The sequence below is a fragment of the Phascolarctos cinereus genome, unplaced genomic scaffold, assembly GCF_003287225.1.
Source record: "Phascolarctos cinereus isolate Bilbo 61053 unplaced genomic scaffold, phaCin_HiC Scaffold_5;HRSCAF=322, whole genome shotgun sequence".
NCBI lineage: Eukaryota > Metazoa > Chordata > Mammalia > Diprotodontia > Phascolarctidae > Phascolarctos > Phascolarctos cinereus.
This window is the reverse complement of record NW_027555958.1, coordinates 215,135,306-215,158,100: the sequence shown is the minus strand read 5'-3', so window position 1 is coordinate 215,158,100 and position 22,795 is coordinate 215,135,306. Positions and strand designations below refer to the sequence as shown.

Sequence of the window (22,795 nt, the reverse complement as noted above, 5' to 3'; positions counted from 1 at the left end):
ATATGTTGTTAGGTTTTTCTATGATCATCAATTCATTTTTATAAAGTTATCCTAATTAAATTTTTAAGTAAACATATTTATTCTTGAAAATAATGATGACCAGAGTTATACTTTTCACATCTGTAGAAGTGAAATCAACTTTTGAGAATTAATTCACTTTGGGTGGAAAATAGAGCTTAAAATATGATCCCACGATGTGCGAGCAAAGCCTCTGTAAAATGAAGAGGCCATTACTGGAAAGCTCATCCTCACTGGGAGTGCAAGACCAGGAAGACCACGGTAAAGATGGTGTGATCACCAGGAGAAGTCTATCTGGTAGCTTCCTACTTTAAGGAATTAGTCTTACTAATTAGGCCCTAATTTCCCTGTTTATACGCTTTTTAAGGAATGCTTGTATTGTCAACATCCTCTAAATTTTAATGCCTTGGAAAAAATTTCCAATTGCTCCATCTTAGTTGCAGTTTTGGTAATAAATAGATTTCTGCTTTGAAATTAATAGAATACGTACTTCTGAGAGCAAGTGCTATTTCTATTTTGTCATTGTATTCTTAGAGCCTTGAAGAGTGCTTGGCACAGGGATGGTATTTACTAAATGTTTGTTGATTGGTTAATTGCTTGATAATGTTAATAGGTCATACCTACTGTATTTTATAGTGTATCAAATGCTTTTCTAACGGATCTCTTGTGAGTTAAGGGATACAAATATTATTGTGTCTACTTTACAGATGAGGACACTGAGAATCAGAGAGGCAAAATAACTTGTTGGAGGTAAAATATCAAGTATGTGACAGAGATGACATTTTGGCCCTGATGTTTCTGTTCCAAAGTCTAATGCTCTCTCTAAAAAGGAAACTAATAAGCAAATAACCAAAAGAACCAAAAACTCTACTAATTGGTACACAGTTTATCAAAATCTCTTAGAACAGCTGTTAACTGTACATATCCACATTGAGACCACTGTATAAGCCTCTTCTTTATCCAGATGTGCTATGCCAAGATTAGCAAAAGTTTGAACAGTAAAATCAAAATCTAGTTAAAGTTTGTTGACCAGTTCCAAAGAAACTGTCAGATCCCTTTTCCTCAGCTTCTCTGGAAATTTTAAAGGTTTTTTTTGTACTGTTTTCAGAAGTGCTAGGGTTTAATGATGGATGCATTGCATAACTAAGCTTCCACTCAGGAAGCTAGAATAAATCCTTAACTCATATTACCAGGGTGTTGCCTTTCAAACCATTATGTCTTGTAGCTGACTCAGTCTTCCAACTGAGATGTCAATTGTTTTCTTAAGACCATCAAGGTACAGACTTAGTCACTACTTAAAATCAAGACTGTTTAGAAACCATGAGGGTAAGGGAAAGTGGTCTCTGGCTCTGTGTCAACTCCTATGAATGTGTCTGGGACCAGTAAGAGATACTATCTGGGAGACAGAAACATAAATCCACAGTTCTGAATTTTCACTGCATATTGACTTGGCTCTCTAAAGACACAATGACCTAAGAACTTGATTCAATTCAAAGACAAGTTTTAAAGTTTATTAGAGAAAAGCAATGTAGTGTAGCAAACAACTGACCTCAGAAACAGAAAGACTTGGATTTAAGTCTTGCCTCTGACATATAATGGCTGTGTGTTCCTGGGTAAGTCACTTAATGTTTCAGTACTCTAGGCTTTAAGTAGCAGAGAAGGTGCTGACCTGCACTCATAGAAGTTCCTTCACCTGAGACTATATCAGAGAAATCACAAGTCCAGTCACTACTACTAACTGTATTTCAGGTAGAAATGGGCCTGTGTACTCTCTCTGTCCCCTCATATCTAAACTGTTTAGATGGCTCATTCATTTGTTTCATTTAGATTCCCCTTGATGGGATTGCTTTTATTGGAATTAGTATTTGTAATTTGGACAGCTGATCTCATCAATGTTTGGAAACTCTTGAAGGGGGGAGTCTCTTCTACCAATGTGGACTGCTGATTCATTTGTAATTTAGAATCTTAGAGAATTGTCTGGAAATACTGAAAAATTAATTTATTTGTTCCTGGTCACACAGGTAGTATTTATCAGAGGCAGGTCTTGAATACTGGTTTTCCTAGTTCCAAGGTCAGCTCTTTACACTACGTAATCTTACATTGTAATGCATTAGAATTATCTTCCACTCATTTGGAAGATGACTGGGTTTTAGAACGCCAAGTTGAACTTATGTTGTCTACCATATTGTAAGTTCCATTAGATTATAAGCTGCTTAAGCACAGAAAATATATAATTTTCCATTTTTATATCCTTAGCACTTAGCACAGTGTTTTGTGAACATTTTTGGGGGGTGGAGAAAGAACTGTAATTTTGTTGTTATAGGATACTACAGGGAAACTCCAATGAGGAAGTTCCCTCTATGCATTATGCGCAATTTATAGTCTAAGAGAATTGCTTGGTGTCACTGGGAGGCTACCACCTCTCCAGGGTCAAAGGTAGAACCCAGGTCTTTCTGTCTCTGAGGCTGGCTCTATAATCACTATGGCACACTATCCCTCACCCTGTGTGTGGTAGGTGCTTAATAAGTGTTTGTTGAATTGTTCATTCCTTTTTAATCTGTTTGAGAAGCATTTATTAGGTATCTATTATATGCAATCATGTGAATGATTTAGAGTAATTGTTTCTAGCTTTAAAAAAATTAAATAAGTTCCATTTATATGTTCTATTAAAGTATTAAATAGTTTTGCTGATTTTTGATGTACAAAATAAAAACTACTTCCTAGTTTAAAAATGCATTTTGTGCATTAAAAAGACAAACAAGAAAAAGGCTAACAAGAAAAAACAACAAAACCAAAAATAATTCTCTCTGGAATAGATAATAAGCAAGCTTTGTTGAATATTGCTGTGTTTACATATCTTCTCTTTGGTGTGAATAGGTATAGTTTTCAGGCTTACTGGGCTTTTCTCTCCAAAGTTGAAATTTTAGCAACCGGGAGTTTCTTCTCAGAAATACATAGCACCATTTAGAGTTTGGTCTGTCAGTAAATCTAGCAATTCATTTCCAAATTGCCTCTAACCATGATCCAGAGGAGGTAATATAGCCACTCTGTATACCCCTTAGGGTTTTGTCTGTAGGAAATTTACAACTGAGCTATTTAAATGTGAGACTTAATGACAGCTGCTTTATAAGAATTTATAATATCTAGTAGCATGCATTCATATAAGGTAGTTCCTTTGTAGTCCAGAGGGTAGAATAAGGAAAATTAAGCTGACCTGAGAGTGTTCTATCATCCATATTCAGATCAGTACAGGGAAGCTGCTTCTCATTCTGATGCATGGTAGTTAAGGTTGAGTGCCTTTTTTAAGAAGTTTCTAAGTGTTGGAATTTTCCTAATCTCTAGTAGTGTGGAAGTGAATCAGGAATGAGGACAATATTACTTCACTGAGCTAGTATCTGCATAAATAGTTGAAAAAGTGGGTAATTTCCTATCCTGAATGATTTCACACATGCAAAGACATTTGGGAATAAAGTGAAAAGAACCAAATGGTGTGTAGATAAAACATTTTGAAGGCTGAATTTTCATTTTGTGTCTCAGTATTTTTGGCATCAATAACAATAGTTTGTGTTTATATAATGCTTTAAAATTCATGAGGTATAGTATAAACCCCTCTCTTCCTTTTATAGTTGAGTCAAATCAATAAGCATTTATTAAGTGCTTACTAAGTACAGAAACTGTGCTAAATGTTGGGAGTATAAATACAAGCCTAAAGAAAAGCAATCTTTGACCTCAAGGAGTTTTCATTTTAATGGAGGAAGATTACACTTGAAAAGAAGTGGAAAGGATGGGGGAGGAAAGAAAGTGTGGGGTGTCTGGAGTAGAGTTGGAGAAGAATGTAGAGATAAGACTGGCCTGGTCCTTTCTCTAAAATGGGAATTCTGGGAATAACTAGTTAATTAGGAGGAAAGGGTTGTAGTTGAGTATACTTCAAATATAAGTCAGGGATGGAGTGATTTTTCAGAGTGAAGAGACTTCCATAGCATGGTAGACAAAGTCAAGAGAATCAGGAGTGAATCATGGAGAAATCAGAGAGGGGAAGTCACTTAACTAGGATTATACAGATAATAACTGTCAGAATTGAAATTTAAACCTATTTTTCTCCTAATTTTGAGGTCTACACTCCTTCTAGTACATTGCATTGTCTTGGCTTCCAGGTTCAAAGGCTGAACTTACATGTAAATCATTTAGGTACCTGTTTATGGGTAGAATGAAAGTAAAATCAAAATAGTCTCCTTCACCCTTATTTTGACTAAAATTACATTTGCTAAAGATAGTTGCTGTGATGGAGGAGATCCTGTGCATAATTCAGGTAGAACAGGGTTCCCTGTGAAGGATGAGCCCCTTCAGATGCTCCTGTTTGAGATGACATTGTACACATTAAATCAAGCCCAAAGATCTTATCCAGGAAGAAATGAAAAGGCACTTAAAGGACTTTGGACTAGGCAAGACGAAGTGAATGGAGAGAGTTTATTGCTCAGCTTTCTCTTGCAACTCTGCCATATTGGTTTTGTATCTTTCAATCTTCATGTGAACAGAGCTTGTTCAATAGTATGTATATCTGGAACATATTGTATCTGGAAAATTGTACAGATGGACGATGAGCTGGGCCAAGGTTGCAGAGGAGAAGAAGAATGGACTGGATTTGAACTCAGAAAGATGAGTATTCCTGACTCCACACCCAGCACTCTACCCATTGCACCACCTCACTGCTCCTTAAACTATACCCTCATCTTATTTTTGTTAATGGTCCCTAGCTTGCAAAGCTGTGAATTATATCTCACCAAAATTTTGCATATTCTATAAAACCAGTAACTCAAATACTTGAGTGTCTCTCTTATATCATAAACTCAAGAGTTTCCTCCAAAAATTTGAGCATAATCAGCCATAAGTGACTTGCCCAGGGTCACACAGCTAATGAATGTTATGTGTCTGAGACTGGATTTGAACTCAGGTCCTTCTGACTCCAGGGCTGGTGCTTTATCTACTGTGCCACCTAGCTGCCCCTGGACTGGATTACATTGAGAAATCATAAATATGTTTACTGACCCCAAGCTTCCCAGGAAAACAAAAGCCCATCTTTTCAATGCTAACATTTTATAATAATATTTATAACATATATAATATAACATAATATAATAATATTTAATAACAAGTGAACAACAAAGTGCTCCAGTATTACTTTGGAAATTGTGGGAAAAAGGGAAGATGGCCTCCAGTATGTTTGGTGGACCCATTCTCATGAAATTTGGAGAGAGTACAGACAAATGTTGCACAGAATGGGCAGGCATGGCTGATTATGCTCAAATTTTTGGAGGAAACTCTTGAGTTTATGATATAAGAGAGACACTCAAGTATTTGAGTTACTGGTTTTATAGAATATGCAAAATTTTGGTGAGATATAATTCACAGCTTTGCAAGCTAGGGACCATTAACAAAAATAAGATGAGGGTATAGTTTAAGGAGCAGCGAGGTGGTGCAATGGGTAGAGTGCTGGGTGTGGAGTCAGGAATACTCATCTTTCTGAGTTCAAATCCAGCCTCAGACACTTGCTAGCTTTGTGACCCTGGGCAAGTTATTTAACCCTGTTTGCCTAAGTTTCCTCATCTGTAAAATGAGTTGGAAAAGGAAATGGCAAACCATTGCAGTATCTTTGCTAAGAAAACCCCAAATGGGGTCACAAAGAGTCAGACAAAACTGAAAAGTGACTAAAAAAGAATAATAGTTTAAGAGAGAAAATACTGAGTTTGGTTTGGGACATGTAAATTTTGAGATGGAAGGGACTTTAGAGGTTATGAAATCCAACCTCTCATTTTACAGTTGTGGAAACTGAATCCCAGACTGGTGAATGACTAGCTAAGATCCCATAAGCAGTAATTAGGAGACCAAGATTTGAATATGGATACCCTGACTCCAAATCCTATGTCTTTACTGCTGTGTTGAATTAGAAATGCCAGTGGAGCATCTAGGTGGGATAGTAGCTGGAAATATGAAACTAGAGCTCAGAAGAGAGGTTAGACTTGAGATACAGATTTGGAAATCATCTGTATAGAAATGATTTGAAGCCAGGAAAGTATATGAGATTGCCAGGGAGGAGAGTGAAGAGATAAAAGAAGAGGGTCAAAATGAAAGCTTTGGGGAGTGTCTATATTCCTTTTGAGAGCTTAAAAGGAAGCAACTGACAAAAAAAGAAGAGTGGTCAGAGTAGCAGCTAGAGAACTAGGAAAGAATATGTTTTAGAAGGCAAGGAATAGGGATGCTTAAATATGAGTATGGAATGATAGAGCCAATGATAGGCCAGAGTGAGATTTTTTTTTTCCAGTTGAAGACAGCTTAGGAGGTCAGTCAGAGAGGTCCGTGACACCAGAGTGGGTCTGGCCCAGAGTGTAGTATAGCAGTGGTACCAGTAGTTGGTCTTGTATGTGGCTGCTATGTAACAGCAACAGCAACAACTTTGAGAACTCTAAGTTCAAAGATGGTAAGGGAGTTGGACAAGTGGTCAGCACGAGATTACAGGAAACTCTGAGCTGACACTAAGGGCAGGAATGGGAGATGTTTGGCAGCTTTATTGCTTATATATAGTTCTGATTCGTGGTTCCAGGATAAAGAAGCATGCATGTGGTCAGTCACAAGGGAGGAGATTGTAGTTCAAGGGCAGAAAGGAGCATTAGTGTTTGTGGTTGCAGAACTGGAGGGGATTTGATCACTGTTTCAGGGCCAAGAGGAACATTAGCACTTGTGGATGCAGAGGAACACAGGCCCTTCCTGGATAAAGACCAGAGAGGGGAGTAGAAGAGTAGCAACTACAACTCTCCTGGAAATCATATCACCTTGAAAGCATTGAAAAATTGCAAAAACCCAAACTAGCTCCAAAAACATCAGCATTAGAAGCCTAAAGCTTAGAACAGTGTCTCCCCATCCCAAGGAGAGCAGAGCCCAATTTTAACATAAAGTTCAAAGTCAAGAAACAGGCTGGAAAAATGAGCAACAATAGCAAACAACAAAAGAATTTTCTGACTGAAAAACTATTACAGTGGCACAGAAGACCAAGATGCAAACCACAATAAAGTCAGAACAGGTACAAGCCAGGCCTCAAAGAAAAAAAAATACAAATTAAACAAGCCCAATGAGAATTCTTGGAAAAGTTAAATAAAGAGATAAAAGTGGTAGAGGAAAAAATGGGAAAAGAAATGAGAGTGATGTAAGAAAATTATGAGGACAGAATTAATGCTTTGGCAAAAAGAAAAAGCAAAAACTAATTTTAAAATATTGGCCAAATGGACAAAGAGGAGCAAAAATATATTGAAGAAAATAATTCCTTAAAAAGCAGAACTGGTCAAGTAGAAAAAGAGGCACAAAAGCTCACTGAGGAAAATAATTCCTTAAAAATTAGAATTGTGTGCTCTAAATCACTATTAATTAGAGAAATGCAAATTAAAGCACCACCTCACCCCTATCAGATTGGCTCTCCTAATTACTGCCTATGTGACCTCAGCCAGTCATTCACCAATCTGGGATTCATTTTCCATAAGTGTAAAATGAAAAAGTTGGATTTCCTAGGCTCTAAAGTCCCTTCCACCCTTAAAATTTACATGTCCCAAACCAAAAAGAAAAAAAAAATTGGGTGTTGGAGGGGATGTGGGATCACTGGGACACCAGTGGAGCGGGGGAGTTGTGAACTTACCTAACCATTCTGGAGAGCAATTTGAAAATATGCCCGAAAGGCTATAAAACTGTGCATGCCCTTTGATCCAGTAATACCACTTGTAGGTCTATACCCCAAAGACATCCAAAAACAAAAGAGAAAAGGACCTATTTGTACAAAAATATTTATGGTAGCTCTTTTTGTGGTGGCTAAGAGTTGGAAATCAAGGGATGTCCATCAATTGGCAAATGGCTAGACAAGCTGTGGTATGTGATTGTAATGGAATATTATTATGCTATAAGAAATGACAAGTGAAATGACTTCAGAAAAACTTGGAAAGACTTATATGAACTGAAGCATAGTGAAATGAACAGAACCAGGAGAATATTGTATACAGTAACAGCCATGTAGTTTGCTAAAGAACCATGAGTGGCTTAGCTTTTCTCAACAGTACAATGATTCAAGACAATCCCAAAGGACTAATGATGAAGCATACTACCTGCTTTCATAGAAAAAACTGATATTGTTTTAATGTAGACTTTTTCACTTTTTCTTTCTTTTTTATCTTTTATTCAAGTCTTTTTGTATGAAATGACTAATTGGAAATGTCTTACAAAATTGCACTTGTGTAATGGATTGCTTACCATCTCAGGGAAAAGGGAGGAAAAGAAGAAGGGAGGGATAGAATTTGGAACTCAAAACTTAAAAAAAATGTTAAAATTGTTTTAACACATAATTGAGGGGAAATAAAATATATATTAAAAACTAGAATTGCACAAGTGGAAGCTAATGCCTCCATGAGACATCAAGAAGAATAAAACTAAGTCAAAAGAATAAAAAGAAGAAAACACAAAATATGTCATTAGAAAACTGACTTACAAAATTGATCACAAAGAGATAATCTAAGAATCGTTGGACTACCTGAAAACCATAATTAAAGAAAAATCCTAGACAATCAGATTTCAAGAAATTACAAAGGAAAACTGCCCCAATATCTTATATCCAGAGGATAAAATGAAAAGGGAAGAATGTACCAATTGTCACCTGAGATTCCAAAATGAAAACTCCCTATAATGTTATAGGCAAATTCTAGAATTGCCAGATCAAGAAAAAAATATTGCAAGTGGCCAGGAAGAAACAATCCAAATGTTGTGGAATCATAGTCAAGATCCACGTGAAAAGAATAAAGGATTTGGAATATGCTATTCTGGAAGGCAAGAGATCTAGAGTTACAACCAAAATAACCCACCCAGCAAAAGTATACATAATTTTTCAGAGGGAAAATAGATATTTAGTGAAATAGATGATGTTCAAGCATTCCTGATGAATAGACCAGAGATGAATAGAAAATTTGACATTCAGACATGAGACTCAAGAGAAGCAGAAACAGGTAAACATGAAATAGAAATCATAAGGGAATCAATAGGATTAAATTTTATATATTCCTATGTGGGAAGATGATACTTGCAACTCCTAAGAACTTTATCATCATTATGATGGTTAGAAGATATGTTTACATAGACAGAGGACGTGGTTGTAAGTCTATTATATCAACATGTTTTTGTTTCTTTTGTTAAAGTGAAGGGTTGAGAAAAAGGGATGCACTGGGAGAAGGAGGAAGGGAGAGGGAAAATGAAGAAAATTATCTCACAAGAAAGTAGGAGAGAGGAAAGGAATAACAGAAAGGGTGAAGTTATAAAAGGGAGGGCAGGTTAATGGAGGTAGTGATCAGAAGAAAAACTCACTTTTAAGGAGGGACAAGAAAGACAGATGGACAAACAGAAGTAAGCAGTATGGAGGCAAATTCATAGTTATTAATTACAACTGTGAATGCAAATGTGATTAGCTCACTCATAAAAAAAGAAGTAGATAGAAGAATGTATTGGAAACCAAAAATCCAACAACATGTTGTTTACAAGAAACACAGTTGAACCAGAAAGACACAAAGAGTTAAAAAAATAAAAGAGTTGAAGCATGCTTCAGCAGCAGTTAAAAAAAAAAACAGAGGTAGCAATCATGATCTCAGGTAAAGCAAAAGGTAAATTAGACTTAATTAAAAGAGATAATCAGAGAAACTGCGTTTTGCTAAACAGTACAATAGACAATGAAGTAATATAAACAATTTTTATGGCAAATTTTATGATAAAGGTCTCATTTCTCATATATATTGGAAACTAAGTAAACCTTATAAAACTAAGAGCCATTCCTTGATTGATGAACATTTAAAGATATGAAGAAGCCATTTATATGTGACGAAAACAAAGCTATCTATAGTCACATTAAAAATATTTTAAATCACTATTGATTAGAGAAATGCAAATTTAAAGAACTCTAAAGTACCACTTCACTCCTATCAGATTGACAAACATGACAGAAAAGGAAAATGATAAATGCTGGGTGGGATGTGGAAATTTAGGTACACTAATGCCCTGTTGGTAGAGCTGTTCCAGCTGTTCCAGCCATTCAGGAGAATAATTGGAACTATGTTCAAAGGGCTATAACTGTGCTTACCCTTTGACCTAACCCTACTAGTCTTTTTCCCAAAGAGATCAAAGAAAAAGGAAAAGGATCTATTTATACAAAAAATATTCAGAACACTGTTTGTTATGGCAAGGAATTAGAGGGGATGCCCGTCAGTTGGGGAATGGCTGAACAATTTGTGGTATATGATTGTGATGGAATACTATTTTACTGTAAGAAATGATGTAGAGATTGTCAGAAAAACTTGGGATGACTTTTATGAGTTGATTCAGATTGAAGTGAGCAGAACCAGAAAATCATTGTACACAGCAACAACAATATTGTAATGATGATCAATTGTGAAAGATTTAGCCACTTTGATCAATACACTGATCCAAGACAATTGCTAAGGATTCATGATGAAAAATGCATTCCATTTCCAGAGAGGGAACTGATGAACTCTGAATGCAAATTAAAGTGCGTATGTATATACACACACACACACACACACACACATACATTTGTATATATGTTTATAAAACTTTATTTTTCTTGCTTTTTAAAGATATGATTAATTAGGAAATATGATTTGAATTATTTCACATGTATAATTGATATATTGCTTGCCTTCTCAGTGGATGAATGAGGGACTGCAAGAAGGAAGAGAATTTGGAACTCAAAATTTAAAATTAAAAAAAGTTATAAAATAATAAATTAAAAGAGAAGAACCTCAAAAAAAGAAGCAAAGGAAAGAGATATTTGGTATAGTGGAACAGATCAAGGAGGATAAGAACTAAGAAAAGGAATTTAATTTTGCAATATGACCACTGGGCAATTGGTTTTTCATTAGAGCGGTGGATATAGCAGTTAGAATGCAAGGGCTTACCAAGTGAATGGGTAGAAGTGCAGTCGAAATAGTAAATCTGGACTGTTGTTATGAGAACTTTGATTATGAAAGGGGAGAAAGCTGAAATTATAGCTTTAGGTGATAGCAGATGAGGCAAATTTTTTTTCTTTTTAAATCTTAAAGAATTAATTATCCAGAGAGATTCAGATTTTTCACAGGGGTCAAAACTTTAAGATAAAGTAATAGAGGTCTGATTGTGAGGGAGGTAAGAAGTTGGGGAGTTCTGTGTGCAGCAAACATTCCTCAGAAATTGTGAAATTAAAACACTCCATTGTCAATTTCCAAGTTTACTTCTATGTAAAGTTAGAATTTCCTAGGGTCATCTTGGACCCTTTCCTTGTCTTTCTGAATAGAACCCTGAGGAATAACAGATTCTGCTAGCTGAAGGTATCTAGTAGCAACCATAAATAGCACTATCATGACTGTGGCCAAGTTAGTGAGCATTTATAGTCCTACCAATGTGCATACATATTTTCATCTGGCCAAGAAGCCATCTATCCTCTTTTTTAAAAAAATAGTTTTGAAAGAATGAAGAGGATTCAATTCATAGAAACTCTGCATGCGGGCTGGGAAAGGTCAGATCACAATCTGACTGGCTGTATTATTCAGACCATGATTACTAAGAGACCTTTATTTCATTAAGAAAGACCAATTATAAACTCTGATGGAAGTCACATCTCTCTCCAGAAGCCGAAGATTTTTTCATTAAAGTTTCTATATCAATTCAATAGCATCCCTCCCTTGAACATTTTCTAAGTATAATAAACAACATCCTCTAAAGTATTTCCAAGAAGTGTCACTAGGTTATAATCTGAAGTAAATGACAAATACTTCAAGGGAAATAATTACTGTTATTGACTGGAAATAGGGAAATATTCAAAACTCATTTCTGTATTTGTTCAGTCAAAATGTGTCTTCAAAAGCATATGTTTTTAAAAAGTACAGCAAAGTTGCATAAATTATGACAGATATGGGATGGGTATGACACCTAGAGTGAAGCTGTTGGGAAGACATTATAATATTAAAGTAATTTGTTTTATGGCTAACATTCTAAACCATACCATCTCCTATCCTAGAACAACTATGGTGTAGGAGATAGATTGTTACACTTAGACTCAAAAAGAATTGGGTTCAAATCCTACCTTTCATACTTTTAAATGAGTTGAAAGGCCTTTCAGTTTCAGTTTCCTCATTCGCAAAATGAAGTTAATACCTACTTAACAGAGTAGTTTTAAGGTCTAAATCAATTTTATTAAGTGTGTTCTCTATGCCAGGTATGAGGTATGCACTGGGGATATAGGAACAAAAAAAAATGAAGTCTCCTACCTTATGATAAGAAAACGTATGTATAGCATTTTGTAAACTACAAAACACTGTCTACATTTCAGAAATTATACCTGTGTTAGTTGACATCTATAAAAGTAATTTATATGGCACAGCATTTATATCAGTAAGTCAATTTCTAAGTTAAGAAGTTAATAATATTTATTGAGCACCTATTATGTGTAGAGTTATTATGTGCTAGGTCTTGAGAGCAATTAAAATTATGGTTCTAGTTTTTAAAAAAAAACGTAATGGCTTAATGGGGCTGGGAAAGACATAAAATGATTTATCTATGTATCTATGTATCTATGTATCTATGTATCTATGTATCTATGTATCTATCTATCTATCTATCTATCTATCTATCATCTATCTATCACCATAGGACACAGATATCTAGGTGAAAACTGAAAAGTTCCATTGATCAGCTTAATGTTTTATACTGTATAGACAAAGCTACTTAGTTGGTTGATGGTATTTTTTACTTTTCATCCAGGCTTAAACTAATATGAAATTTAATTTACTTTCTGTGATGGCAGATATTAAAGGTGCTTGATAGTAATTACTGGAAAGGAGGTGGATTTAAATGTGTTGTCTGTCAGGAAGAAGACAGCCCAAAATTGTATAGTAAATGTTTATGAATAAAAACCAACTTCTATAAAGTGGTAGTTTCTAAGTTTTGTGTTATCCTATTGGTTACCAAATGTGAGCTATAGCTTAGAATTGCTCTGTATGCATTGGAGGCTGAACAAACAACATTTTATTTATACCTATAGCCTTGCATAAATAAAGCCTATGTAGAAACCAATGTATTGGTATGAGAAAGTGAAAATTCTTATCAGTTCTGTGTTTTGTCTATGCTAACATGAACAAGCAATGTGACCATTCCTCTCTGAAAGAAATGGCCTATTTTATTTTATTTTTTGTCAGTAAGGGCATGATAGCGAGTGTTATTCGAGATGAAAATTGGAGATGAAAATGTGGCAAATGCCACAAACTCAGGTCATCTCTCTCAAATAACACATATTTTGGTAGAAGTGATCTAATCAGTACTTGTTAGCTTTTAAATGAAAGTAACACTAATTCTTTGTTCTGCTATATTCTTGTGCAAGGTAGAATCTATAGAATCCTAAGATGTTAGCTAAGGTCTAAGGACCTTAGAAATCATCTAATCAAAGATCCTCAGTTTCTGGGTGTAAAAAGTGGTAGCTAGCCTTAAATTGACCTCTCTCTTAGTTCCATATAAATAAACACATGGAGTAAAAAAAAATCTCTACCCCAAAATCTCAAAGGAAAGGAATTGTTTATCAGATTTAGAGTTATTACATCTATTTCTACAAAACAATATATTGACCTCATCTGAAAGATAAAGTACTCATTAATTGACCTGGGCAGCTTAATTAAGCTCCCCTTCAGGGTCTCAACCCTAGCCCAGCTCCACTTGTTTATTGAACTAAATATAAGAAAGATCATAGTCTTGTGACTAAAGGTCCAATTCTTAGAGTCCTTCTTACTCCTCCTGGAGTGCTGTAATGCAACAAGAAGTGGTAGACATCTATTTTGCCCAGCTACTTGAAGGAAAGTAAGAGAGAGAAAACAAGAATTAGGCAGGGCTGCATATGTCTTGCATGAAATGCTCAGAGCTGCGGACCAGAGGAACAGAACACTGGGCATGATAGTAAAAAGAACCAAATAGTCAGCTAGGGACTAGTTCACTTGAACAAAGAGATTGTCTAGGGCAGGGAATGGCTCCCATATTTCCCCAATGGGGAGGTAGAGGTCTGCCAGGAAACTAGCTGTGGAGAATTATGAAGCAGTGGAAAGAAGAGGTACCAAAGCTTAAAGAAGATTCCTAAAAGCAAGTCCCAGCAAATAAAAGAGAAACACTGAAAGAACTATAAATTGAGTGAAAACCTAAATAAAAGCCCTCCCCATAAGCAGATGAGCCAGTGGAGAGAATTATAACAACAAAAAAGAAATATGAGTAGACCCAACAAAGAAACTGAAGGATTTTAAATAAAAATGATAATGTGAAGAGAGATTTACTATTATTATCTGATAGAGAACTCTCATCTCTCTAAGGATCATGACAGAAAAGTGAGAAACTTAAAAGGCTTCAAAAGACATATACAAAACTCTTAAGAGGAGCAATTTAAAATGAATTTAGGAGATAAATCTGATTTCTCAATGAAAAAATTAAAAATATCATAGAATAGAGTAGGATAAATTAACTAGATGATGGAAAATCTCTCCCCAAAAGTAGAAGTTGTGAGAGACAGAACACATTAGAGGAACAGAATTCTCCAAACATAGGAAAACTGGGCAGAAGAGGCCACAATCTTAAAAGAACCAGCTCTACTTACTGAACTCTATAAAAGTCAAAGCAACTCATCAGTAATTTACCGACAACAATTATTTCATAAGAACATTAAAAACCAAAAAAATGTGAACCTCACAACATAGTAAATAATATAAGAAAACCATACAGAACATTTGAATAGAACTTCTGATGAAAAACTATAGATTACTGACAGGAAATAAGACTGAACCAAAAAAAATATGCTTCTAACTCCTAGATATATTGTGGTTCAATTTAACAATTTAAATAACAAATAACACATTTTGCAGGCAGCCTGTTGAAAGAGTTTCACCAATGAGCAAAAGGAAATTCAATATCAAAAAATTTTTCTACATTAATAAGAAATCATCAGAGGAAATAGAATCATATTTTTATAAGCAAAGGGCCTCAAGCTGCAAACTGTCATTACATATCCTTCAAACCTGAACTTAATTGTTTATGAAAAATGGGCATTAAAGAGAAAGGGGGCATTATGAGGTATTCCTGAACCTGAAAATTAGAGCTGGGCAGATCATTTGACTTGTAAACACTAGAAACCCAAAAAAGGTAAATAAATATAATTATCCAAGAAGACCTAAGGGATGAAGTTCATTCTTTGTTCTTTAATGTTATTCTTTTAAAGGATAGAAGATTTACCTGTGTGGTAAAAGAAAGTACACAGAAGAGCCAACAAGGGACAAAATGGACCAAAGGCACTAAAGATTTAAGGGAACTTTAAAAAAAAAAGAGAAAAGAAGGTAGAAGAATTGAAGTAATTAACTCCTTGAATCAAGTTCCTTAACCACATATATAACAGTTAATATGTTTTGGAGAGGGAATAACAAAATGGAAGTTTTATAAATGAAGAGTTAGGAGGCAAGGGATAGAAGAGAATAATCAACCAATAAGCACATAATTTATTAAGCACCTTCTATGTTTGAGGCACTGTGCTGAATGTTAGGAATAAAAAAAGGTGAAATAATCCCTGAATTAATTCTAATTAGCTTAAATTCTAATGAGAAGAATAATGTACACATATGTAGATACAGAATGTATGTAAAAAAAGAATAAGAATTTTTTGTGAGTGTGTATGGGTTTATTGACAGAAGGGTGGGTTAGCAGGAAAGATTTCATATAAAAGGTAGTTCTTGAGGTCAGTCTTGAAAGAGTCTAGAGATTATTAAGAGTCTGAAATGAATAAGAAAAGCTTTCCAGACATGAGATACAATCAGCACAAAGACAATCTATCTATCTATCTATCTATCTATCTATCTATCTATCTATCTATCTATCTATCTCTACCAGATCCATAAACAAACAATGGAAGCACAATGATGATGCTGATGATAATATTAATGATTTTCTCTTTCCATCTAGTCTCTGAATAAGGGTTGAGATGTCTATGGGATAATAAGATAAATACAATGGAGAAGAATAGAAGGGTTTTCTTTCTCTAGAAGGGAAAAAAGAAAGGATGAAAAAAAACATTTTCATGGAAGAGTTGGTATCTGCAGGAAGAGGCAGGTTTTTATCTGGGAGTAATAGGAAACCATCATCTCTGAGAAAGGATTATATCATCCTGGACCCATTGAGTGCCCAAAGGTATCCAGTTCCTAGTGTCATAGGGTGACCTAAAAAGGAGTTAAGGTAATATAGCCTTAGGATGAATACTGACCAAGGACAAAGGGTCAGGTCTCACAATTTGGTACTATAAGTGACTCATACTACTCAACATTCTTTGCATCCTACATTCTTTATGTCATTAATTTTTTAAATTTTATTTTTAATTTGTGTAATAAACAAGCATTTCCTTAACATAGTACAATAAAAAAGGTGATTGTATATGAAACTGTAAATCTACTATGCACAACTTGCTATTCCTTTCAAATATATAACAAAATTAACATGGTAATTTTTTTTCTTTTTTTTCTCCCCTTTCCCCTCCCTAGAGATGTATACCATTAGGCACAAATAAAAATATTTACATATAAAATTAGTCTATACATACTTTTATACATACATACTTCTCATCAGTTCTATCTCTGGGTGCTGGGTGCTTTCTTCATGTCCTTTACAATTAATTTGGGTATTTATAATAGACAAAATAACTTATTCACTCAAAGTCATTCTTAAAACACAGATTACTGTTGCTGTACACAATGTTCTCTTGGTTTTGCTCATTTCACTCTTCATTATTTCATTCAAGTCTTTCCACATTTCCTAAAATCAGTGAGTTTATCATTTCTTAGAACACAGTAGTATTCTATCACAATCATATGCCACAACTTATTCAGCCATTCTCCAATTAGTGAACATCCCTGCAATTTTCAGTTCTTTGCTCCCACAAAGAGAGCTGATATAAACATTTTAAAACATATAGGTTCTTCTTTGCCTTTTTCCCTAATCATCTTTGTAAATAGATCAAGTAGTGGTATTTCTGGGTCAAAGAGTATAGGTAGTTTAATAATTCTTTGGGCATAATTCTTTATTGCTCTCCAAAATAATTACTTGGGGTGCGTGCTGGGAAGATGGTGGAGTAAGTCAGAAATTTTCAGGCTCTCCAGATTTCCTCCACAAACAGACAGAAAATTGCCACAAAATGAATGTAGAGCAGCAAAAATAAAGGGTAAAGCCGTTATTATCTCCTAAGATACCTTGAGAGGACTTCAGAGAAAATGCCAAGGGGTTAATTTTGGTCTGAGTGAAATATAAAACCTTGAGGTTGACTCCACTGAATCAACAAATAGTAGGCCCTAAGAAGCAGATTAGGCCTCAAAAAATTTCACCTCGGAAACTTTCGCCTTACAAACTTTCTTCTAAAGAACAGCAGTCTCTAAGTGAGGGAATATTGTAAGACATGCTGTTATTTATGGAAGTCAGGTTTACCTGTACTGATGTGATCCCAGGCTATGGCTGTGGGGGAAGAGAAGCAAGCACATACCTGGTGAGTATGATACTATAGGGAGTGAGAACATTTTCCTAGAAGCGTGGTTGGGGCTTAGGGAAGGAAGAAAGGAGTCCCTGAAGTTGAATCCCTGGACAGAATTCAGAAAACAACAGTCAGAAGGACCAGAGGCCTAGGGCAACATTATCCACAACTGCGGATTAAAACTTGATAATAACAATATTAAGCTGCTAAAAACAAAAAGAAAATTAAAAATAAAAATGAATAAGCAAAGGGAAAATAACCCAACCATTGATAGCTACTTTGGTGTAAAAGAATATCTGGGTTAATATTCAGAAGATAATGAGGTAAAAATCCATTCCTACCCTAAAGAATAACATCAAATGGTCACAAGCCCCAAAAGAAATCTTGGGAAAAATTAAAAAGGAATTTAAAAAAATCAAATAAAAAAGAATGAAGAAAAATTAGGGAAAAAAATAAAATCAATTCAAGAAAATTATGAAAAGAAAGATTACATTTTAAATAATGGGTCAAAGAATAAATCATAGAAACAGTTAATGAATGTGTGAAACAGAGCAACAATGATGAGATAATGTGACAGTTTCTCAGCAGCAGTTAAAACAATTTTAAAGGAAAGATTATGTATCTTCCAAATAGAAAATAATAGAGAAAAGAGGAATGATAAACTAAACATGAAATTTAAGAAAACTAGAAAGTAAATAAATAAACAAATCTAGTATAAGTGCAAAAGAGAAAAATATTGAAAATAGGACATTAGCAGACTAATTGGGAAATGAAACGAGTATAGAATGGATAAACAAAAGTAAAATGTGGCTTATACAAAGAAGAAATAAAAGCAATTATGTTTTAGAGAACATGGTCAAAAAGAAGGAAGAAAATGAAATTACCAAAATAAAAATGAATAAGGCTGTCATCACCAAGATAAAACAATAAAGAAAAAAAATACCAGAACCTACTATAAAAACCATATGTCAACAAAATTTAATTTAAAAGAAGTCAAAGCATTTCAACAAAAATATTAAATAACAAATTTAACAATATAATATATAGAGCTTAAACATTTAATCTCAGAAAATGAAATTGAACTATCTATAAAGGAACTACTAAAAGAAAACACCAACTCTGTTTTGAGTGGATTATATGTGAATTTTACCAAGTTTTTTAAGGCCAATTAATATCTAATATCCATCAGATTATTTTAAATAAATTATTTTAAAAAATTCAAATAAAAGCAAGAGAAATTTAATCTTCATACATAGGCCATGCAAGGAAGAAGAAAAAAGAGTAATTATACTGATATAAGTAATGAATATTACTGTGACATTTTTAAATAAAATCCTAGCTCCCCCCCAAAAAAAACCCCTATAACAATATACCAAAAAAATTTTTTTTAGCTAATATTAAACTTTACCAGAGATGGTTAAAATTAGGAAAATGTAATTATATTTGAAACTTCAAAAATCCTATCAGTAGATTCAGAAAAGGCCTTTGACCAAGTATAAAACTCATTTATTCTGGTGGGGGGAATCCCTGAAAAACATAGGCATAGAAGGTTAATTTTTATTAAGTTGAAAAAAATAGACAAAATAGTGATGCACACAGTGGTGGCAGGGCCACGTAAGCACCATAGCAGCCTGGGCTTCTGTCTCCCTCTAAGTCCATTACAGTGGGCTGGTGGCAAGAGCTACAGCTGCCCAGGCCTTGGGGACTCCTGCTAGTCTTTCTCCTTTTCTTTCTCCTTCCCCTTGGCTACAAGGTACTGAGCCAGAAAAGGGCAAAGTGAGCTAGGTGGCTGGGCAGAGGATGCTGCTTTGAGGATGGGACTCCACCAGGATTGGAGACTGTTCAATTACCAGGAGCACGAAGTTATCATTGTTGATCTGGATAAGCCACCATTCTTTACCAATTCTCTATGATGAAGTTGTACACACATCCCTAGTATAGGAAATAATGTAGAAGAAATAATAGTTAATAATTTGTTAGTGTTCAGTCATGTATGATTCATCCCATTTGGGATTTTCTTGGCAAAATATTGGAGCAGTTTGCCGTTTCAGAAGAAAATTTTTATAGATGAGGAAACTGCAGCAAATGGTTAAGAGACTGGCCCAGGATCACACAGCTAATAAGCATCTGAGGCCACATTTGAATTCAGGGAGATGAGTCTTCCTGACTCCAGGTCTGGCACTCTATCCACTGTCCCATTTAGCTTCCCACAATCACTGTACCTACATTAAATTATGTGGCAACCGTTGAGTGAATTCGACATCTTCAAGAGTAATGCATCTTGTTCTGGTTATTGAAATGTGGAGGTTCTGTCACTGGTTTGTTATCTGCTGTGGAAGGCAAGAAGCTTTTTTCACTTTTTATTTTGAGTTTTAAAACATGGCAAAATATTTTGAGAATATAGCTAAATGATTTCTCATTTATATATTGTTTAATAACTAGGCCACTTGAAAAGGCAAAATTTCTGAATGTTTATTATGATTTCAAAATGGTTTTGCATGGTAAGTGACTTTTTTTTTAAAAGTATGAGCTTTTTAAATTAATTTATTTTGATGTATCAACAACCACTTCCATAAGATTTTAAGTTTTAAATTTTTCTCCCTCTCCCTCCCTTCTTCCCTTCCTCCCCAAGATGGCTTGCAGTCTGATATAGGCTATACATATACATTCCTGTTAGACATATTTTCACATTAGTCATGTTGTAAGGAAGAATTAGAACCAATAGGAGGAACCACAAGAAAGAGAAAACAAAACAAAACAGAAGAAAAAAATAGCAAATAGCTTCAATCTGCATTCAAACTCCATAGTTCTTTCTTTGGATGTGGATAGCATTTTCCATCACGAGACCTTTGGAGATGTCTTAGATCCTTGCATTGCTGAGAAGGGCTAAGTCTATCAATGTTAGCCATTGTACAACGTTCTCCTGGTTCTGTTCACTTCACTCAGCATCAGTCCATACAAGTCTTTCCAGGTTTTTCTGAAGTCTGCCTGCTCATCATTTCTTATAGCACAATAATATTCCATTACATTCATATACCACGACTTGTTCAGCTATTCTCAGCTGATGGGAATTCCCTCAATTTCCAATTCTAGGCCACCACAGAAAGACCTGCTACAAATATTTTTGTACATGTGGGTCCTTTTCCCATTTTTATGATCTTTTTGGGATACAGCCCTAGAAGTGCTACTGCTGGATCAAAGAGTATGCACATTTTTATAGCCCTTTGGGCACTGTTCCAAATTGCTCCCCAGAATGGTTGGATCAGTTCACAACTCCACCAGCAACGCATTAGTGTTCCAATTTCTCCCATCTTCTCCAACATTTATCATTTTCTGCTTTTTCATGTTAGCACAGTATCTTATTTAATCAGTGGAACAAACTAGTTAAGGAAGAATCAGAAACAACTGAACTCAATGGCACAGTGCTTAATAAACCTGAGAAATTTAGTACTTGGGGGGGAAATTCTCTATTCTATAAAAGAAGTAATTCTTGTTATAATCCAGTTAGAATGGATTATAGGTGGGCAATTATAACTAGGAAAATTGGAAACCAATTTCATAGAGATAAAATCTAGTGCACTGACATAGCACAAGAAATTAAAAATGGATAACCTGAACATTAAAGGTCACAATTTAAAATAATTAGTAAAGAAAGAGACAACATTTCTTTAACAGATATGGCTGAGGAGACTTTTTAGCCAAATAAGGGATACAACTGATCACAAAGTATAAAATAGATAATATTGATTACAAAATTATGTTATCTAATATATAAAGGAGAGCTGTTAGGGGAAAAGGGGCTTTTGCATCAAATATGTCTAAAAAGAGTCTAATATCATATATATGTATGTATAATATATATATATATATGTATATACTAAAGCAAATATGTATTTTTATATGTGGAAAGAGAAAGAGAGAGAGAGAGAGAGAGAGAGAGAGAGAGAGAGAGAGAGAATGTGAGTATTAAAGCAAATATTTAAGACCAAGAACCACTCCAAAAGTGGCCAAAAGATATGGACCAACAGTTCTCAAAAAGAATCACAGACTATTGGCAAGTGAAAGAATGCTCCCTCAGAGAAATGCAAATTAAAACAATACTGAGGTTTTACTTCATACCTAGAAAACTGACAATGGTGATAAAAGATGGAAAGGGGCAATTGTAGGGCTGCTAGTGCTGTGATTTTGTCTATTAATTTTGGAAAAGAATTTGGATTTATGCTACAAAAGTAAGTACATTTTTCATATTACTTGACTAAGGGATTCGAGTGCTGGGCACATATCCTGAAAATATTAACAATAAAAAGAAAGGTCCCACAAATACTATCCTGAAAATATTAACAATAAAAAGAAAGCTCCCACAAATACCAAAATGCTCATAGCACTACTTTTTGTGGCCACAAAGAACCGTAAACAAAATAGATCTCCATTGATTGAGAAATGGCTTAAAAAAAGGTGGTATATCAAACAACAAAACTTAGGGAATATGAAAAATGCAAGAAACATGGTAAGGCACATGGGAACTGATTCATGACGAAGTAAGCAGAACCTGGAAAACAATATACAATGTAAATGAAAAAAATAACAATTACAACAACAAAACTGAATCTAATTCTGGAAAATTATAATGACTAAGTTTGATCCTGAAGAAGAGATGACATAATGCATATTCTTCCCTACTTTGAAGAAGTAGGGAGCTATCTTATTGGTACATTTGTATGCTGTTAGACTTCATTGAGGTGTTACTTCTTCTGACCTATTTTTTCTTTCTTTCTTCTTACCCTCCTATGTTACAATGGATGGTTAGGATGATATATTTGAAAATGAAGGTGATTCAAAAACAAAAACAAAATCAATAAAAGTAAAATTTAAAAGATACACTTAGTATTGTTAACTTCCAATTTACATCTTAAAAAAGTAGAGTAAGGATAGTAAGTCAACTATAATTGCATGGTACAATGCTAGTTGCGTTCTGTTACCAATTCTTCACTTAGATGGTATAGAGCACTGAACTTGGAATCAGGAAGATCTGAGTTTAAATGTGACCTTAATAGTCATGTGACCCTGGGCAAGTTCTTGAACTCAGTCTGCCTCAGTTTCCTCATCTATAAAAATGGGAATAATAACTGCACTGCATTTTAGTGTTGTTATGAAGATCAAATAAGGTAAAATATGTAC

At 34.6% G+C, this 22,795-nt stretch overlaps 1 protein-coding gene across 5 annotated transcripts in view; it reads left to right on the top strand.

Moving 5' to 3' along the window:
* Positions 1-22,795, top strand: part of TINAG (tubulointerstitial nephritis antigen) — a 212,104-nt gene that overhangs the window by 23,595 nt on the left and 165,714 nt on the right. The window lies entirely within an intron of this gene.